Source organism: Scyliorhinus canicula, chromosome 22 (assembly GCF_902713615.1).
Source record: "Scyliorhinus canicula chromosome 22, sScyCan1.1, whole genome shotgun sequence".
NCBI classification, from domain to species: Eukaryota; Metazoa; Chordata; class Chondrichthyes; order Carcharhiniformes; family Scyliorhinidae; genus Scyliorhinus; species Scyliorhinus canicula.
This window is the reverse complement of record NC_052167.1, coordinates 18459008-18476745: the sequence shown is the minus strand read 5'-3', so window position 1 is coordinate 18476745 and position 17738 is coordinate 18459008. Positions and strand designations below refer to the sequence as shown.

The following is a 17738-nucleotide window of genomic DNA, read 5'->3' as shown; positions in this document are numbered from 1 at the left end:
CTGCATCAATTGTGCATTCAAAGCAAATGATCGTATTGTTCCAGGTCTTAGTCCTGTGCTAGCTTTTGAAGAGAAGCGTGGCAGAAGTTGAGTGTGAGGTAATTCGGGACTGGATTTAATGTTCCTTTTAGTCCTTCCTCAGGTCAGGGAAAAGAACGCCCAGCATAATCTCTCCATAAATGGTGCCAATTCAATCAACTTTAATCGCCAGTGCTCCAGTTATAAAGGTGCACTTTCCAAACTGTCTCGTGCCCTGACACTTCACTGCAGTGTCGATTATTGGCACTGGCCATCATGGGCTAGATCATTGTGCTTCCTGTTTGGAACTCCACTGTCAAATTTATCCCACAACCTGTTGAGAAATTAATTGGATTATGTAATGAACTCCAATTGGCTTTATTGGTTGGCCAATTGGAGTATGAGCTCCCTCAATGATTGCTCATTGAGGGGGCCCATATAATCACCTGTATAGGCTTTGTGAGCAGTCTTAAGTTGACTGGACTGCTAGCAGCACTGTTTGTAGCTGCTCCTGTAATATCGTTATTGTAAATAAATATTAGTGTGGTGACGGAACTGCTGCCTCCCGTGGATTACTACAGATTACATTACAGCGAGCATAACCGAGGGAGTCCTGTCTATCCTCTCAGGTGACTTAAACATCCCACGGTAATGTTGGACAAACAAGGAAACACTCCCCAGTGTCCTGGCCAACATTCATCCCTCAACCATTTGGTTAGTTATTTATCTCGGTGTCATTTTTGGAAGTTTGTCATGTGTCGAATGTCCGCTGCACTTCCCTCGATTGCAACAATGATCACCCCTCAAAAGCCATTAATGGCTGTGAAATATCTCAGGAGGACATGAAAGGCAGGAAATGTTGCTCTTTAAGAACTATTTTTATATGGGCTGGTCAGTTCATTAGGTGCAGCAGTGAGCTTCCCTCTCAAAACCACCCCTTCCTGTTAGAGTTGTATAAATACTATGGAAACTAAAGGATTTTAATCTTCAATTCATCGATCTGTAATCCCAGTGCTATTTCTGTTTTGCCACTTGGATTGTAACACCATGTGAATAGATATATTGGGTGCAATTGATCGACAATGTTGCAGCTGAAGACAGCGCACCCCAACATGACCGATAGAAACCGGGAGATACGGCTCCCGGGATCTAATGCGGTCTCTGGGTGCCAGCGTGGCACTGTCATGGTGCCCAGGTGGCATTGCGAGCTGTCAGGGGCACTGCCAGGGTACCAAGCTGGCATTTTTTGTTCAGCCGGGGGAGGAACAGGAGTAGCCACTCGAGCCTACTCTACCAGTCAATAACATCGTGGCTGATCTGATTGTAACTTCAACCCCACATTCCTGTGAATCCCCCCCGATTACCTTTCACACCCCCCCCCCCTTGTTAATCAAAAATCTAGCTAGCTCTGCCTTAAAAATATTCAAAGATTCTGCTTCCACTGCCTTCTGAGTAAGAAAGTGCCAGAGACGCAAGACCCCCTATGAGGAAATAATGTCTCCTCATCTCCGTATTAAATGAGCGACCACTTATTTTTACAACAGTGTCCCCTAGTTCGTGTTTCTCAAGAGGAAACATCCTCTGCACATCCACCCTGTCGATACCCTTCAGGATCTTTAAAGGTTTCAATCAGGTCTCCTCTTACACTTCCCGACTCCAATGGATACAAACCTAACCTCTCCGACCTTTCCTCATAACACAACCCACCCATTACTGGTATGAGTCTAGTAAACCTTCTCTGAACTGTTCCTGACGTATTTGCATCTTTCCTTAGGTAATGAGACTAATACCGTAGACAATACCAGCTTTCCTAGTTACTTACCGTACTAGTACCTTTTGTGATTCATGCACTAGGACACGCAGATTCCTCTGACCCTCGGAGCTTTGGGATATCTCAGCATTCAGATAATAAGCTGTTTAATTCTTCCTGTCAAAACCTGCACCCACTGGATAAATATAATGACTTACTAGTTTGCATTAGAGATGCCAGATACTGTCCCACAATAGCTAAATAGATATCATGGGCGTGATTCTCCGAGGCCCCCGCCAGGTCGGAAAATCGCCGCAACCGCACCACGCTGCCCTGACACACGGTGCGCGATTCTCCGAGGTGCGGAGAATCGGCGCCATTTGCGCGGGCACGTTTGATGCGCCGCCGGCCGCTAGAATCGGTGGGGCTGCCGATTCACCGGCCCAGATGGGCCGAGAGGAAAAAGCAGAGTCCCGCTGGCGCCGTTCACCCCTGGTCGCTGCCGGCAGGAAGCCTGCGCGAATGGTCGGGGGGGGGGCGGCCTGTGGGGTGGGGAAAAGTGCTCCTTCACTGGGGGGGGGGGGGGGGAGTGCTCCTTCATTGGGGGTGGGGGGGTGCTCCTTCACTGGGGGGGGGGAGTGCTCCTTCATTGGGGGTGGGGGGGGGTGCTCCTTCACTGGGGGGGGGGGCGCCTCCGATAGGGTCTGGCCATCGATCGGGTCCCACCGATCGGCGGGCCGGCCTCTTCCCCCCCCCCCCCCCACCCCCGGGCCTACTTTGTTGCGCGGTCGGCCCTTGAACCCTCACGCCATGTTGCGCGGGGCCGGCGCGCTGAAGAAATCCCCCACGCATGCGCAGGTTGGCGCGGCCCAGCTGCGTGTGCGCAGGTTGGCGCGGCCCAGCTGCGTGTGCGCAGGTTGGCGCGGCCCAGCTGCGTGTGCGCAGGTTGGCGCGGCCCAGCTGCGTGTGCGCAGGTTGGAGCGGCCCAGCTGCGTGTGCGCAGGTTGGCGCGGCGCCCATTTGGAGCCAGGAAGGGAGGCTGAAGTGGCGTGAACCGCTCCAGCGCCGTGCTGGCCCCGTGTGGAGGCCAGAATCGCTCGTCCCCGCACCCGTTTCACGCCGTCGTGAAACGTGACGCCGTTCATGACGGCGTGAACACTTGTGAAAATGAAATGAAAATCGCTTATTGTCACAAGTAGGCCTCAAATGAAGTTACTGTGAAAAGCCCCTAGTTGCCACATTTTGGCGCCTGTTCGGGGAGGCAGCTACGGGAATTGAACCGTGCTGCTGGCCTGCCAAGGTCTGCTTTCAAAGCCAGCGATTTAGCCCTGTGCTAAACCAGCCCCTTAGTCTCCATTTCGGAGAATCGTGTCCGTAATGTGAAGAAACAACTAGTCCACAAAGGACTATAGGCATCTCTCTACATTAGAGAGTGAATGACAGGGACAAGCGATTATGTATAGATCGAGTGACTAAACTCTGCAAACATGGGGCAAAGTGAGGAGGCAGGCCTCTGAGTACTAACTCAGCTGGGACAGGAATTGAATAGGCAGCGGGAAAGGACCTATTTGACCTACGACTTGGTTTCTAGGTTTCGTTTGAACTTCATAAGCCTGAAGACTTACAAATCTTCATCAGTTCAGTTGCCTTCTTAATGGAGACCTCCAAACGAACACCTTTTGTAGGTGGGCTGTTGTCACTAGACTGTTATGATTTGAAAAATAGCGGGTAGCTTGGCTTCGGATAATGAGCAACTTTTCTTTCCAGTTATACTTGGAAAACTTAGATTTTTAAAAAAATCTTTATTGTCACAAGTAGGCTTACATTAACACCGCAATGAAGTTACTGTGAAAAGCCCCTAGTCGCCACACTCCGGCGCCTGTTCGGGTGCACTGGGGGAGAATTCAGAATGTCCAATTCACCTAACAAGCACCTCTTTCGGGACTTGTGAGAGGAAACCGGAGCATCCGGAGGAAACCCACGCACACACGGGGAGGATGTGCAGACTCTGCACAGACAGTGACCCAAGCCGGGAATCGAACCTGGGACCCTGGCGCTGTGAAGCAACAGTCCAACCACTGTGTTACCATAGGCATGTTAAGACCTTAGTTCAAACTCAAATTGAGGTTACATGATTACAACTTTATATTTGGCCCTGGGAACAATTAAACAGCCTGAAATCCTCTGGTACTACAGTTATTGGCCAAAGTTAAATAGCTTGCTGATGGGAACTTTATTCTACCTTAAAGTCCTGTGACAGGTTTACAGACAATTAATTCAGAAAATTGTTTTGTTAGTGAGCATTCGGCAAAGTGCTGCCAAACAGGGAGCAAACGTGCAGCCAGAGGCTGTGTTCCAATTGCTTGTGGATCCCAGTCACCTGATATCTGGGCAGCCGGTCTGTACATCCCATCCCTCTTACTCAGCCTTGGCTGCAATTCTCACAGACCAGCTTGTCTGGTGGGAAGGCAGTACGTTACTATAATATTCACCGGAGTCCCGAAAAGGCTCAAACAGAAAGGTTTATTCAGTTAGAGAAATGCACGGCCTCCACTTCTCAATGGGGAAGCTCGTGAATGTAATATAGATGTATATATGTTAATTCACACGGTCTTTGTAAGCGCAGTAGCGCTATCCTACCACTAGGGGGAGTAGTGCTGGGAGCACTCAGGAACTTGTACTGGGTTCCACCCTTGGCTCCGCCCACGACTTCTCCCCCTGGTGCAGCTGTATAAATACCCGTGTCCAGAGTCAGCCTGAGTTCACTACGAGTTCATCGACAGGTAGCAGGCTGGCTCTGAAGTAAGTCGATTAAAGCCTAGATTCACATCGGAAACACGTGTCTGGTGAATTGATGGTTCCATCATTCTACAAGTCCCATGGGGAGGTTAATCGGGTCATCCCGGTGGGGGTTATTACAGTTAGGGTGCACTAGCAAGGGTGCTCGTTCAACGGTTTGGTGCAGACTGGATGGGCCAATTGGCCTCCTTCTGCACTGTAGGGATTCTATGGATTCTGTGCAATGCTATAATGATTGAATGCAGGCTCTAGTTGTGTTAAGGGCAGCTGACACTGCTGGCAGAATGGTTGGGACACAAGAATATGAACCAGTTCCCATCTGTGCAGGGGCAGGAGGGAGCTGTGTGTGAGGAGCAAGTGATCTGCACTTACGTTGTCCTAGACTTTGTTGAAGTCAGACTGGCTCCAGTTAGGGCAGCTGGTGGCCTAGTGGTTAGCACAACCGCCTCACGGCGCTGAGGTCCCAGGTTCGATCCCGGCTCTGGGTCACTGTCCGTGTGGAGTTTGCAGATTCTCCCCGTGTCTGCGTGGGTTTCGCCCCCACAACCCAAAAATGTGCAGAGTAGGTGGATTGGCCGCGCTAAATTGCCCCTTAATTGGAAAAAATAATTGGGTAATCTAAATTTATTTTAAAAAAAGACTGGCTCCAGTTTCTTCCTTTCTTGCCAGATAGACATTCAGCCACTTAATATGGATACCACTTTCAAGGCCAGCATTTATTGCCCCTCCCGAGTTGACCCTGCAAAGGTGATGCTGAGCTATCTTCTTGAACACCCACGGTGCTGTTAAGTAGTGAGTGCCAGAGTTTTGCACTGAGCTTCAAAATCACTGGTGGCTGGTCTTCAATAGCGATCAGGCAGGGTCAAGTTCCATTTAGTTTCTTTCCTCCCATTTTTTTGGAAATCGCATGTAATCCTACTAGTCGGGAACAAAGACCTAGCCGGAGGGGTCACTCTGCAGAAACTTTTCACTTGGCAAAGAAGGTCACACTGAGTAAAAGTGTGTGGTTTCAGAAACAGTGACTACCTTAGTGCATCCGCAACCCCATCCAAGCATGATCTCCAGAGTACTGCTCCAAACTATTCCCCTGATGTCACAGGTAACCTCCTCTCGCCCTGCGCCCCTTTCAGAACTCTGCATTCCGGTAAGTCTGGCCACTTGCGCCTCCCCGGTTTCCTCTGCCCTACCACTGGCAGCCATGCCCTTCAGATGTCCTTTGTAATCTTCTCAACATCTCCAACCCTCAATCCCTTTACGATACTCCTTAGAGCCTACCTCTGACCCGGGTTCGATTCCCGGCTTGGGTCAGTCTGTGCGGAGTCTGCACGTTCTCCCTGTGTCTGCGTGGGTTTCCTCCGGGTGCTCCGGTTTCCTCCCACAAGTCCTGAAAGACGTGCTTTTTAGGGTGAATTGGACATTCTGAACTCTCCCTCAGTTTATCCGATCAGGTGCCGGAGTGTGGTGACAAGGGCTTTTTCACATAACTTGATTGCATTGTTAATGTAAGCCTACTTGTGACAATAATAAAGATTATTATTACCAAGCTTTTGTTCAGCTGTTCAAATATATCTTTAAGTGGCTGGTTGTGACTTTTTATCTGATTATAAGTCCTGCAAAGTGACTGGGGTTTTCTTCCTGCATTCGAGTAGCATTATCTTCACCTTCTACCAAACACCAAACCAGGATTCAAAGCCACACATTGATTACGGGATATAATTCAGCCTACGCACAAGGCTAATACTCCAACTGCAACAGTCTGTCTGAGGGAAACGGTGTGCCTCGATACTTGTAACAATGTGGACTCAAACAAGTTGTACTTGCATTTTGCTAGCCTAGCCGTACCTGATGTTCCTAGTAGTCAGCAGATGCAGCAATGTGGCACCTCCCAGCACTTTCAACAGCTCCTGTAGTCATAGCTTTGTGTGAAGTCTGAGCTGCCATTGCACTGAAGTGACAGTCGTGATCATCCTTCAAACATCTAGGCTCCATTGCAGGACTGGTGAGGTGTCACCCTCTTTTAGAAAAAGTACTCGTCAGAACCAGTATGTCATTATTAATGTTAGATGGTGAGAGACATATCGGGTGAACAGAACTTCTGTGTCATCTTTATCTGCGTAACTTATGTTGTAAACTTCTGTATGTGAACTTGTAGAAACTTCGTCCACAATTACGTTGCCTCCACCCATCTAGGATCTACACCCTATTTTAAGAAATAAAAGTCAATTTTTCCATTATGTTCTGTGCTTCATATTGATTATTACTTGATGCCTTTTTCAGTGAGTTCTGGAAACAACGTGGAACAGATTTGGCTCGGAATGCCAGTTTATTCCAAGGTGTCTCCTGGACAGTCAATTCCCTTGGGAATTCCTCACTGTGTATGCCAATCCTTCTACCATCCAGTGCCACCGATCGTCCTTTCTCCTTCACTTCCATTGTTTAAGTTTGCCCTGTCCCTGGATCCATTCCAAAGCTCACAAGGCAAGAAAGAGCAACTGATCAAGAGACAGAAGCTGATCTTGCAATAGTCCTGTACTGATCTTGGTGGTCGTGATGTCCGGAGAAGTGCATGAATTTATAAGCCAAGTTTGAGAAAAGATCTCAATCCAGGATTTTTCCAGGTCTTTCCCAGAACTCTCAAAAAAACACATTATCAACCAGCAACTCAGTGTCAAGTTCTGCTTTGAACACTCCAATGTCATGCCTTGTGATATTGTACTACATTCCAGGCAGCATCATAATAAAAGTTGTTATTGTCCCATTACATTCCCCATGGATCTACACAAATGTTGGCAACACCATGGACCTGTTGATGAATGTAGTTTTTATGTATATTGTATTATGTGACTGTTGCAGTAATGTTACTAAAATAATTTGGTTAAAGTATCCAGATTATGTCTGCGAAAGCTGTGATTAAGGGATTAACAGCTATAGGCAGGCTGCAATGTCAATCATGAGAGGGGCTGGGTCTGTTTTTTTTTAGTATTGTTTCCAGCCCTGTGTCTGTTTTTAGTTTCCTTTTTTCGAGTTCTGCTTTGGTTACTGAGGAAACATTTGTTTCTCAGACTGACTTCTGAAAGCTTCCCTCCCAAGGATGTTGGGCATCAATCTGTAAGCCACTGAGTGTTAACTGTATTAATAAGTGGCATTTGACCTGTGTGTGTGGCTTTTGCTTAATTGAAATTTGAGAAGATGGGAAAGTGAACCCAAAAATCTTCTTTTTTGCAAGAATTGGTTAACTGGTAATTGAGAAGCTGTTTTTTTTTTCTCTTGGATGTTAGAACATAGAACATAGAACAGTACAGCACAGAACAGGCCCTTCGGCCCTCGATGTTGTGCCGAGCCATGATCACCCTACTCAAACCCACGTATCCACCCTATACCCTTAACCCAATAACCCCCTCTTAACCTTACTTTTTAGGACACTACGGGCAATTTAGCATGGCCAATCCACCTAACCTGCACATCTTTGGACTGTGGGAGGAAACCGGAGCACCCGGAGGAAACCCACGCACACACGGGGAGGACATGCAGACTCCACACAGACAGTGACCCAGCCGGGAATCGAACCTGGGACCCTGGAGCTGTGAAGCACTTATGCTAACCACCATGCTACCGTGCTGCCCAATGGGGTTAATCCTGTGCTAATGATTTTTGTTTTAATATAAAAGGTCCCAAGTTGTCAGTGGAATCACTCCTGGCGTGAAGTATCTTTTCCTCACAGTTCGCAAACTGAAAAATTGTTGGGGTCTCGTCCGGCTCCCGAATATAAATTGGGTGTCTGGTCCGCATTCCATAACAGACTGAATACCAGCCAAGTAAATACTTGGTGTAGCCATGACTCGGCACCTTGGCACAATCTAGCATGCTGATCCGCAGAATAGATGGAGGCATATAAATAATGGGCTTCCAAGGAAGCGCTGGTTTATCCAACTTTTCATCAAACTCATTCTGGATCAGATTTACTCCCATCGAAAGTCAACCTCAGCATATTTGCAAAGGTGCCCTTTTATACTTTTAGAACAGTTTAGGATGCTGTACAGTACAAATCTAACACTTGCTCAGGCCTGGCGCTAAATAAGCAGGTGTTAAACTGACCCGTGAGATGAACAATATCAGAGATAGAACCACATAGAACATACAGTGCAGAAGGAAGCCATTCGGCCCATCGAGTCTGCACCGACCCACTTAAACCCTCACTTCCACCCTATCCCCGTAACCCAATAACCCCTCCTAACCTTTTTGGGCACTAAGGGCAATTTAGCACCAATCCCCCTAACCTGCACGTCTTTGGATTGTGGGAGGAAACTGGAGCACCCGGAGGAAACCCATGCAGACACGGGGAGAATGTTCAGACTCCGCACAGACAGTGACCCTACGGGGCATTGAACCTGGGACCCTGATGCTGTGAAGCCACAGCCACTTGTGCTACTGTGCTGCCCTTTAAGGGAAGTGTATGTACAGATTAATTACCCATCCTTTGTGTGTGAGTGGTGGGTGGACCGTTGTTTATATTGCTGAACCTCTTGCTGTGGAAATGCTGCTGCAGAACATTGGGATCTCCCCTAAACTCGGGGGTTTCCCCTACTTCAAGGTAGGGTTGCCAACACTCCAGGATTGCCCTGGAGTCTCCAGGGATTAAAGGTTAATCTTGGATGTTGACGACACCTCAGGAGAAACATCACAGCAGCACTCAGGACTTGGTGTGTCTTCTTCATTTCCTTTCTGCTCTTTTGCTGATCAGTTGTAAAGTTATTAGAGATTGGGGGCGGGGGAAAGAAAGGCTGTTTGAATTGTAGTGGTGGGAGGTAGGAGGCCATGTGACTAAACCTCCAGGATTATATCCAACCAGAGCTGGCAACGCTACTTAGACCGCAAGGTGAAGTTAAGATCATGGCGTCGCTCCAATGACTGCATCGCACAAGTGTTCAGACTTTTAACAACTCCGGCTTCAACCTCACCAGAGTCACTGGGAGACGTGCACTGGCCAGTTAACGTTAAACTCGGACTATCAGTTTACGGGGCTGGGTTGATACATGGCGGCTCGACAGAGAGAGCAGTTGCCAGTTGTCAGATGTGCTTCTTGTTGGCTGCAGTTGGTTTCCAAAGACAGGCAGCAACCACCATTCGCCCCCCCACCCCACCCCCCGAGCCAGCTCAACTAGCCGCTAAGTTTGATTGTTGCCTTAACTTTACTTTCCTTCCTAATCTCCTGCCCCATGACCCTTGCCAATCAAATATCTGTCTCACTCAACCTTGCATACATTCAATGACCCAGCCTCTCATTGGGGTGGGGAGTTTCAGCGAATGACGACCCTCCGAGATTAGAAATTTCTCCTCGCCTCCCCCTTATTTTGAAACTCTGTCCGCAATGTTCTAGGTTGCTCCATGAGAGGAAATACCCTCTGAGCATCTAGGGCGTGATTCAACGGCCCGGGTGGTTGTGGACAGGGCAAGGTGGTTTCCTGGTACGCCCCTTGGCATCTGGGGACCTTGGGACTTCCAGCCTGGCACCTTCACACTGCCAGCCTGGCACTGCCAGGGTGCCTGGATGGTGCTGGCAGTGGCATGATGCCCAGGTGCCAGGTTGTCCATGCCTGGGGTTGGGCCCGGGGAGGGGGCATTGCACATTAGAGGTGGGTTGAATGGGGACTCTAGGACCCAGGAAGAGGTAAGTTGGGGAAAGAGGCGAGCACTCAGCTCGTCAGTGCAGGAAATGACTTAGTGTGGCCTTCACTGGGTGTTCCTCGGCGATGCCAAAGAAAATGGCAAAGTGTTGTTGAATAGCGGCAGAGTCTTTCTCGGCTTTGCAGCTGCCGGGAAACACCCCACTAAACATGCTGTTCAGCGGACTTTAACTTAAGACTGCTGACTTACTCTTTCAAGTTCCCTCAGAATCTTTAAAGTTTCAATATGACCACCTCTTATTCTTCTTATCTCCAATGCGTACAGGCCCAAACTGGTCAGCCTTTCCTCATAAGGCAACCACCTTATCCCAGGAATCAGTCCAGAGAACCTTCTCTGAACAAATCCCGAAAGGACGTGCTTGTCAGGTGAATTAGACATTCTGAATTCTCCCTCTGTGTACCCGAACAGGCACCGGAGTGTGGCGACTAAGAGCTTTTCATAGTAACTTCATTGCAGTGTTAATTTAAGCCTACTTGTGACGATACTAAAGATAAAGAGTATTCTCTTCTTCCTGCTAAAGTGGATAGCTTCATGTTTTCCCACATTATACATCACCTGCAAAATTTTTGCCCACCTATTTACCCCGACCATATCCCTTTTGCAGATGGTTTGTACCCTCCTCACAACTTGCTTGCCTACCTATCTTTGTAATGTCTGCAAATTTACCTACAATACAGCCAATCCCAGCACCGACCACTGTGGCACTTCACTAGTTATAACGTGCCATTCTGAAAATGGCCCTCTTATTCCGACTCTGCTTCCTGTTAATTTACCATTCCTCTGTCTAATATGTCACCCCCAACATGAAAAGTTCTTAACTTGTATAGTGACCTTTCATCTGACACCTTATCAAATGCCTTTTAGAAATCTAAATACACTACATCTACCAGTTCCCCTTCATCCACCGTGACTTGCTACATCCTCAAAGAACTCAATGTATTTGTCAAACACGATTTCCTTTTAGCAAAACTATGTGGGTTCTGCCTACGATTTTCTAAATGTCCTACTACAACCTCTTCAATAATACATTCTCACATGTTCCCAGTGACTAAAGTTAGGCTATCTGACCTATAATTTTTTATTTTCTGTCTCCCTCTGTTCTTGAGAAAAGCTGTTACATTTATGGCTTACCAATCAGCTGAATCCATTCCAGAATCTGGGGAATTTTGTAAGATTATAAGCAATGCATCTCCTATCTCTGCAGTCCCATTTTTAAGGCCCAAGGGTACAGTCCATCAGGTCGCTTGGGTCTTGTCAGCTTTAAGTTCCATTAGTTTTCCCATTACTTTTTCTCTGGTTATAGTAATTGTTTTAAGTTCCTCTTTCCCTTTAGCCCTTGAATTTCCAGTAGGATGGATTTTGTGTCTTCTACTGTTCAAAGCCTCTGCTGTTCCTTCTTTTCATATTAATGCAACAGCTCACAGGCTAAGGGATCAATACTCACTTTATCTACTCTTTTGTTTTTATATACTTTTAGAAACTTTCACAGTTTGTTTTTATATTCCTTTCTAATATTCTCTCTGCAGTTTCTCCCTCCTTTATTTGTTTTTGGTCATCACATTCTGGCTTCTAAAACTTTCCCAGTCTTCTGTTCTGCATTGTCTGCCTTTTCTTTCCATTTGATACCAATAAGGAGGCCACTCATTTAGGACCAGCAGTTACGAATCCTTGGGATTCTCTACCCCGAGGCGTGTGGATGACTCAAGCCTGGGATGGACTGATGGACAATTGCCAACATCGAGTGTTTCAATCATAAACTGATACGTTCATAACACTTGATGAGTATGAAAGAGCAGTAGTTTAAGGTTCTACATGATCCATTTTTGTCCGGTATGTTAGTTTGCACTCAGCATTTCTGATGTTAATAATGTGTTTGGTCTCTTTCCATCTACCAAGAGAGTTGAAGCAATGTCAAAATTGCTGAAGGTCACAGCTATGCTTAATCAAAGTTTTACAAGCAAAGGATCCAGTTCATTGCACTAAATTTAACTTCTTGCTATAGATGGGCAGCGCTGAGACCAAATGAAGGTGAGACAGGAGGCTTTAAGTGTACAGGAACCTGGTCGGAATGCACACATGTCCTGCTACATCAGCTGACACAGCAGGTACGTTTAAAGACAAAACGCTTTTCCTCTGTCAAATCTAAATGCATGTCGTTTATTGTTCAGCTGGACTTAAAAATGAAATCCTCGTCTGTTTAAAAGCACCCATTGTATTTTCGGGTATTATTAAGAAGGCACACATTGGGCAGCACGGTGGCGCAATGGGTTAGCCCTGCTTCCTCACGGCGCCGAGGTCCCAGGTTCGATCCCGGCTCTGGGTCACTGTCTGTGTGGAGTTTGCATATTCTCCCCGTGTTTGCGTAGGTTTTGCCCCCACAACCCAAAGATGTGTAGGCTAGGTGGATTGACCATGCTAAATTGTCCCTTAATTGGAAAAATGAATTGGGTACTCTAAATTTATTTTTTAAAAAGGCACACATTTTCATTTACAATTGGAAGGTGAATTGATAAATCTGAGACGTTTCTGGCCTCAGTTCTTATTGTGCATTGCAAAATCCAGTTGTTCCGGCCTCAGAGCCTGTCTCTGGCAACAACGTGGCTTAGCTCAGCTGAGTTTGAACAACTTTGGCAATCTCCTGTTGGTTGTCCATAAAATGATGATGGCAACAGTCATGGATACCTACTGGGCAAGCTGACCTTTCACCTCTGAGGGAGGCAAGAGGAGGTGTAATCAGTGCTCGCCCCTTTTGACATTTCCAGAGGATGCATCATGCAATGCGAAGTGAATGATTCTCTCACTGACGCAGCAATCCGCTTTCTCCCAAAGAATCGGCTCATTTGCACCTGCTTCTGGTCACCAAATTAAGTCACTGTGGGCCGAGGCACTAAGGGAAGAATGCAGGAAAGGTAAATTGCAGTTAATCTATGGAGCCACGACTTTATCTGAGCTCTTGGTTCAAGCAGCAACATGCCTTCCCTCTGCTGTTTGAGCCGTTCTCAATCGGGCCACTGGAGAATGGGCTGTAAACTAAGGTTGCGGGGGGTGGGGGGGGGGGGAGCATTTGCAAGGCCCACATTTACAGAATGACTTCAATCACTGACCTATCTGCGTCGGATTCAGGTGTCCTAAACCGACACAGCCTGCGAAGACTGCATGGCGAGCCTTTGCCACCTGTTACGGACTGTTTTAATTCTGTGCAGTGTGTCCCGTTTAACCAAGCCAGTATCCAGAGGCAAGCAGATTCGATGTCAGGCAGTATATCCTCAAAACCTTTTTTTTTCAGCTGGTCCTGTACTTCGACACTTCAGTAAGTAGCAGTCAGTTAGGAGATACAATACTTCATGGACCACTCTGCCTTCTACTGGTGGGGCAGTTGTCAGCAGACAATCCCTGCTAAAGATTTTTGAGTTCAATCTTCTCAACAAATTCGAGCAGTTGTTATATCTCACTTCATTGAGGAAAAATATGGAAACAGACATTCTGTGACATAAACCCCAAGATTAATTTGTAAGATTCAGGTGCATTTTATATTTTAAAAAATTGATAGGGTATGTGAGTGAATTGTACATTTAATATAACCAGCCCGTTAGTAACTTGAAAACAAATATGTTTTATTCTAAAACTAAGAAATAAGATTACCTTTTATTGAAAATGAAATGAAAATCGCTTATTGTCACGAGTAGGCTTCAATGAAGTTACTGCGAAAAGCCCCTAGTCACCACATTCCGGCGCCTGTTCAGAGAGGCTGGTATGGGACTCATTATTCAAACTCAGGCGCCTATCAAATCAATATACTTATACAACAGATTGTATCAACCATATGGTGCAGTAATGACCATTCAAATTTGGTGTTCCATATTTTGTATTGCCATGTTTAAGAGTAATTTAGATCAGTTCTGTTACATAGCAAGTGGGAAATTGCAGAGCATTCTACAATTTATCTTGTAAAGGAAAGGGTTACTTTTGAGTGGCCCTTCTTGTTTTCAAGGTCTTCTTTAGCAAATGCATTGAAACCCTATTGCAGTTTGCTTTATTTACAGTAAAGTCAATCTCCATCCGTTCTGGCCCTCCAACACATCTCAATTCTGAAGAACCCCAACAGCTTTTGGAACACGTTTCTCCACTACTCTCACTTTTGCCAATCGGAGACCATTGGGACACACCCAGTTCAATCTGATGTATTTTGTTAAGTGCTAAGTCCACGGATATTAGTTGAGAGGCCAACAGGAATGCTGCTATTGGCCAAGGTGCTGAAGAACGAGGGCAAGGAGATACGGTCCCTTTGTGGCTCCGATTTTCGTGACCTTTGAGATTAGTCCTATCCTTCCTGCCTAAAAAAATTGGACGTATAAAATCTGTGGGTTGGTGATGTACAACGAATAATTCATAATTTGGCTCCATCCACCTATTTAAGTTGACACGATGGATCCCATGGTATGGTTCAAAGAATAGGGACGTTATTTTAGAGGCGGGGGAAGGTGGTGGGGCAGTTACAGAGCCAGAGGGGCAGTACACGAGTACGGGGCGAAGGCGAGCAGGACGTTGGCCCATCAGTTGAGAAGGACGAAGGAGATTGGCAGAACGAGGGATGGTAAGAGTAAAGTGGTGGATGAAGCCAGAGGAGGTGAATGACGTGTTTGAGGCCTTCTACAGAAGGCTATATGAGCCGGAGCCCCCGGCCAGGAGGGAGGGGATGCAGCATTTTCTGGATGGGTTGGAGTTTTCCATGGTAGTGGGGGAGCTGGTTCAGGGGCTGGCGGCCCCAATTGGGTGGAGGGAGGTGATGGATAGTGTGGGGGCGATGCAGGCGGTGAAGACCCCATGGTTGGACAGGTTCCCAATGGAGGTATTCTCGTGGTGCAGCCAATATTCCTCCCTCAGTCAACCAGCACCACAAAGAGATTCAGAAAATACTGGACAATTGCAGCAGGTCTGACAGCATCTGTGGAGAGAGGGAAGGGAGCTAACGTTTCAAGTCTGGGTGACTCAACGAGCTTTCTACGGTTCGTACATCTAATCAGCCCTGATGGAACACACACAGCTGTAGACGTCTGGCTGGGACCACCCACCTCCCCCACCCTTCCCAATAGGCCCCACCGTTCACCATTTATTGTCAAGCTTCTCGCCAGGCCCTCGCATTAGTCACTGGAGGGTAGCCAGCACATGTAGGACGGCATGCTAGCATTAGGTAAAATCATCAGGAGACAAAGAACTTGTGGGCTAACTCAGTAATCGTGGTGAGGAAGCCGCTCTCAATGGGACCACAGATAGATCTGCACCATTGTTGCCCCAACCCTTCTATCTGAGCTTCCCGGAGATGTAACTCTCTATGGGAATCACAGAACGAACTCTCAGGATTTATAAGAAAATTAAAATCAAATATTCTGGTCTTGATTTTCAGCTAAAATCAAATCCATTATAACTTCGCCTGACCTGTGGACTAATCCATTTCGAGTCAATGAAATTTGAATGTTTAGCTTTAAGTTGTACGAGGTCAGTAATTATTTTGTGTCTCAATATTTGTAAATCTGAATCTGAATCCGAGACAACTACAGGTAGAGCTCTATACTCCCCTTGTACTCGCCTCTTTATGAATCAAATGAGCAAAGACAGATTAACATCCTTATTAATATAAAAATAAATTAAAAATTAAAACAAGCTTTCTGTTGCTTAAGGAACGGTTAGTGAAGTTGGAATTACAATCATAAATATATCCATTCATAAGAGTGTGGCAGAAAATATTAAAACCGTTTTGTTGCACGTTATAAAAAATTATATTTTTAACTAACATCCACAAGATGCACTGCAACAACTCACCAAAGCTGCTTCAACTGTACCTTCCAAACCCATGGCCTCTACTATCTGGTAGGGCAAGAGCAGCAGATGTGTGGGAAGACCATCACCTGCAAATTCATTCCCCTCTAAGGCATTTGCATCCTGATTTGGAAATTTATCAGCCCTCCCTTCACTGTCATTGGGTCAAGATTCTGGAACTCCCTCGCTAACCGCACAGTGCGTGTACCTTCACCACAGGGACTGCAGCCGCTCGAGGTGGTGACTCACCACCGCATTTTTTAAAAATACACTTAGAGTACCCAAATCTCTTTTTTTCCAATTAAGGGGCAATTTAGCATGGCCAATCCACCTACCCTGCACATCTTTGGGTTGTGGGCGTGAGACGCACGCAGACACGGGGAGAATGTGCAAGCTCTACACGGACAGTGATCCGGGGCCGGGATGGAATCCGGGTCCTCGGTGCCATGAGGTAGCAGTGCTAACCAATGCGCCGCTGTGCTGCCCGTCACCACCACCTTTTCAAGAACAAGTAGGGATTGAATTCCTACAGTGCAAAAGAAGGTCATTCAACCCATCGGGTCCGCACTGACACTCTCAAAGTGCCCCCCTACCTAGGCCCCTGCCCCGCCTATCCCCGTAAGCCCACCTAACCTGCACATCTTTGGACACTAAGGGGCAATTTATCACGGTCAATCTGCCTAACCTATACACCTTTGGACTGTGGGAGGGAGCTGGAGCACCTGGAGGAAACCCACGCAGACACAGGGAGAACGTGCAAACTCCACACAGACAGTGACCCAAGTCTGGAATTGAACCCGCATTCCTGGCACTGTGAAGCAGCATTGCTAACCACTGTGCTGCCTTGCCTCAATAAATGGCCAATTCATACTGGCCTAGCCAGAGACTCCCATATCCGGTGAATGAATGGACTTTAAAAAAATGATGGCATTGTAAATATCACCACCTGATAATAAAAAATGGATAAAAACATCAACTTCCTAAATTTATTTAACTTTTCAAGGTTGTCTCCTACTTCAGATTTCCCTACCTCCATGTGAGTCGAATTCAATTTAAGGTTCTGTTTTACAGCTAAATTTACAATTGTAGTAATTTATACTAAATGAACAAAGCTGCCGATGGGAGGGAAACGGACAAGACCTCCAGTCCGGGTTTTGATCCCAAGATGTTCATTATTCTTCGCACATTGCTCGGTCTCCGTTCTGGTAATATTTCTCCAAATATTCGAACAAGAGATTTGACCAATGCCGACCCAACATGTGTCCAGTTGAAGGAGGAGTAGAATGGGTTCGCAAAATGACTACAATTGGGGGTTTGGAGTGTGTCATTGGCCAGTTTGAGCAGCTTGACCCTTCAGCACACCAATGCCCAGGAAAGATGGCAGCCCTGAATCTATCTGGATGTTTAGGGGAGAGGGAGAGGAAGGAAGTAAAATTGATAAGCTTAAGGATACGAAGGGAATGGAAACTGGCAAATATGTGGCGGGATGTCCGGTTCCCACCTGCTGGAAATCCCCCCCCCCCCCCCCTGAGGTCAACGGACCTTCCGCCAGTCAATCATATTAACCATCCCGCCCATGACCATTCCCGCAGTGGACCGTGCCAGTAGATTTTGGCCCATGAGGTAAAGTTACATTTCTCTGTAAAGTAGGGTTCTTCAATCCAATACA

At 46.8% G+C, this 17738-nt stretch overlaps 1 protein-coding gene across 6 annotated transcripts in view; it reads left to right on the top strand.

Moving 5' to 3' along the window:
- Positions 1–17738, top strand: part of LOC119956143 (cardiac-enriched FHL2-interacting protein) — a 141189-nt gene that overhangs the window by 72298 nt on the left and 51153 nt on the right. For all 6 annotated transcript variants that reach the window (XR_005458590.1, XM_038783054.1, XM_038783053.1 and 3 more), the window contains exon 3: positions 12255–12357. The gene's annotated coding sequence lies outside the window, so the exon portion shown is untranslated. The remainder of the gene's footprint in view (positions 1–12254; positions 12358–17738) is intronic.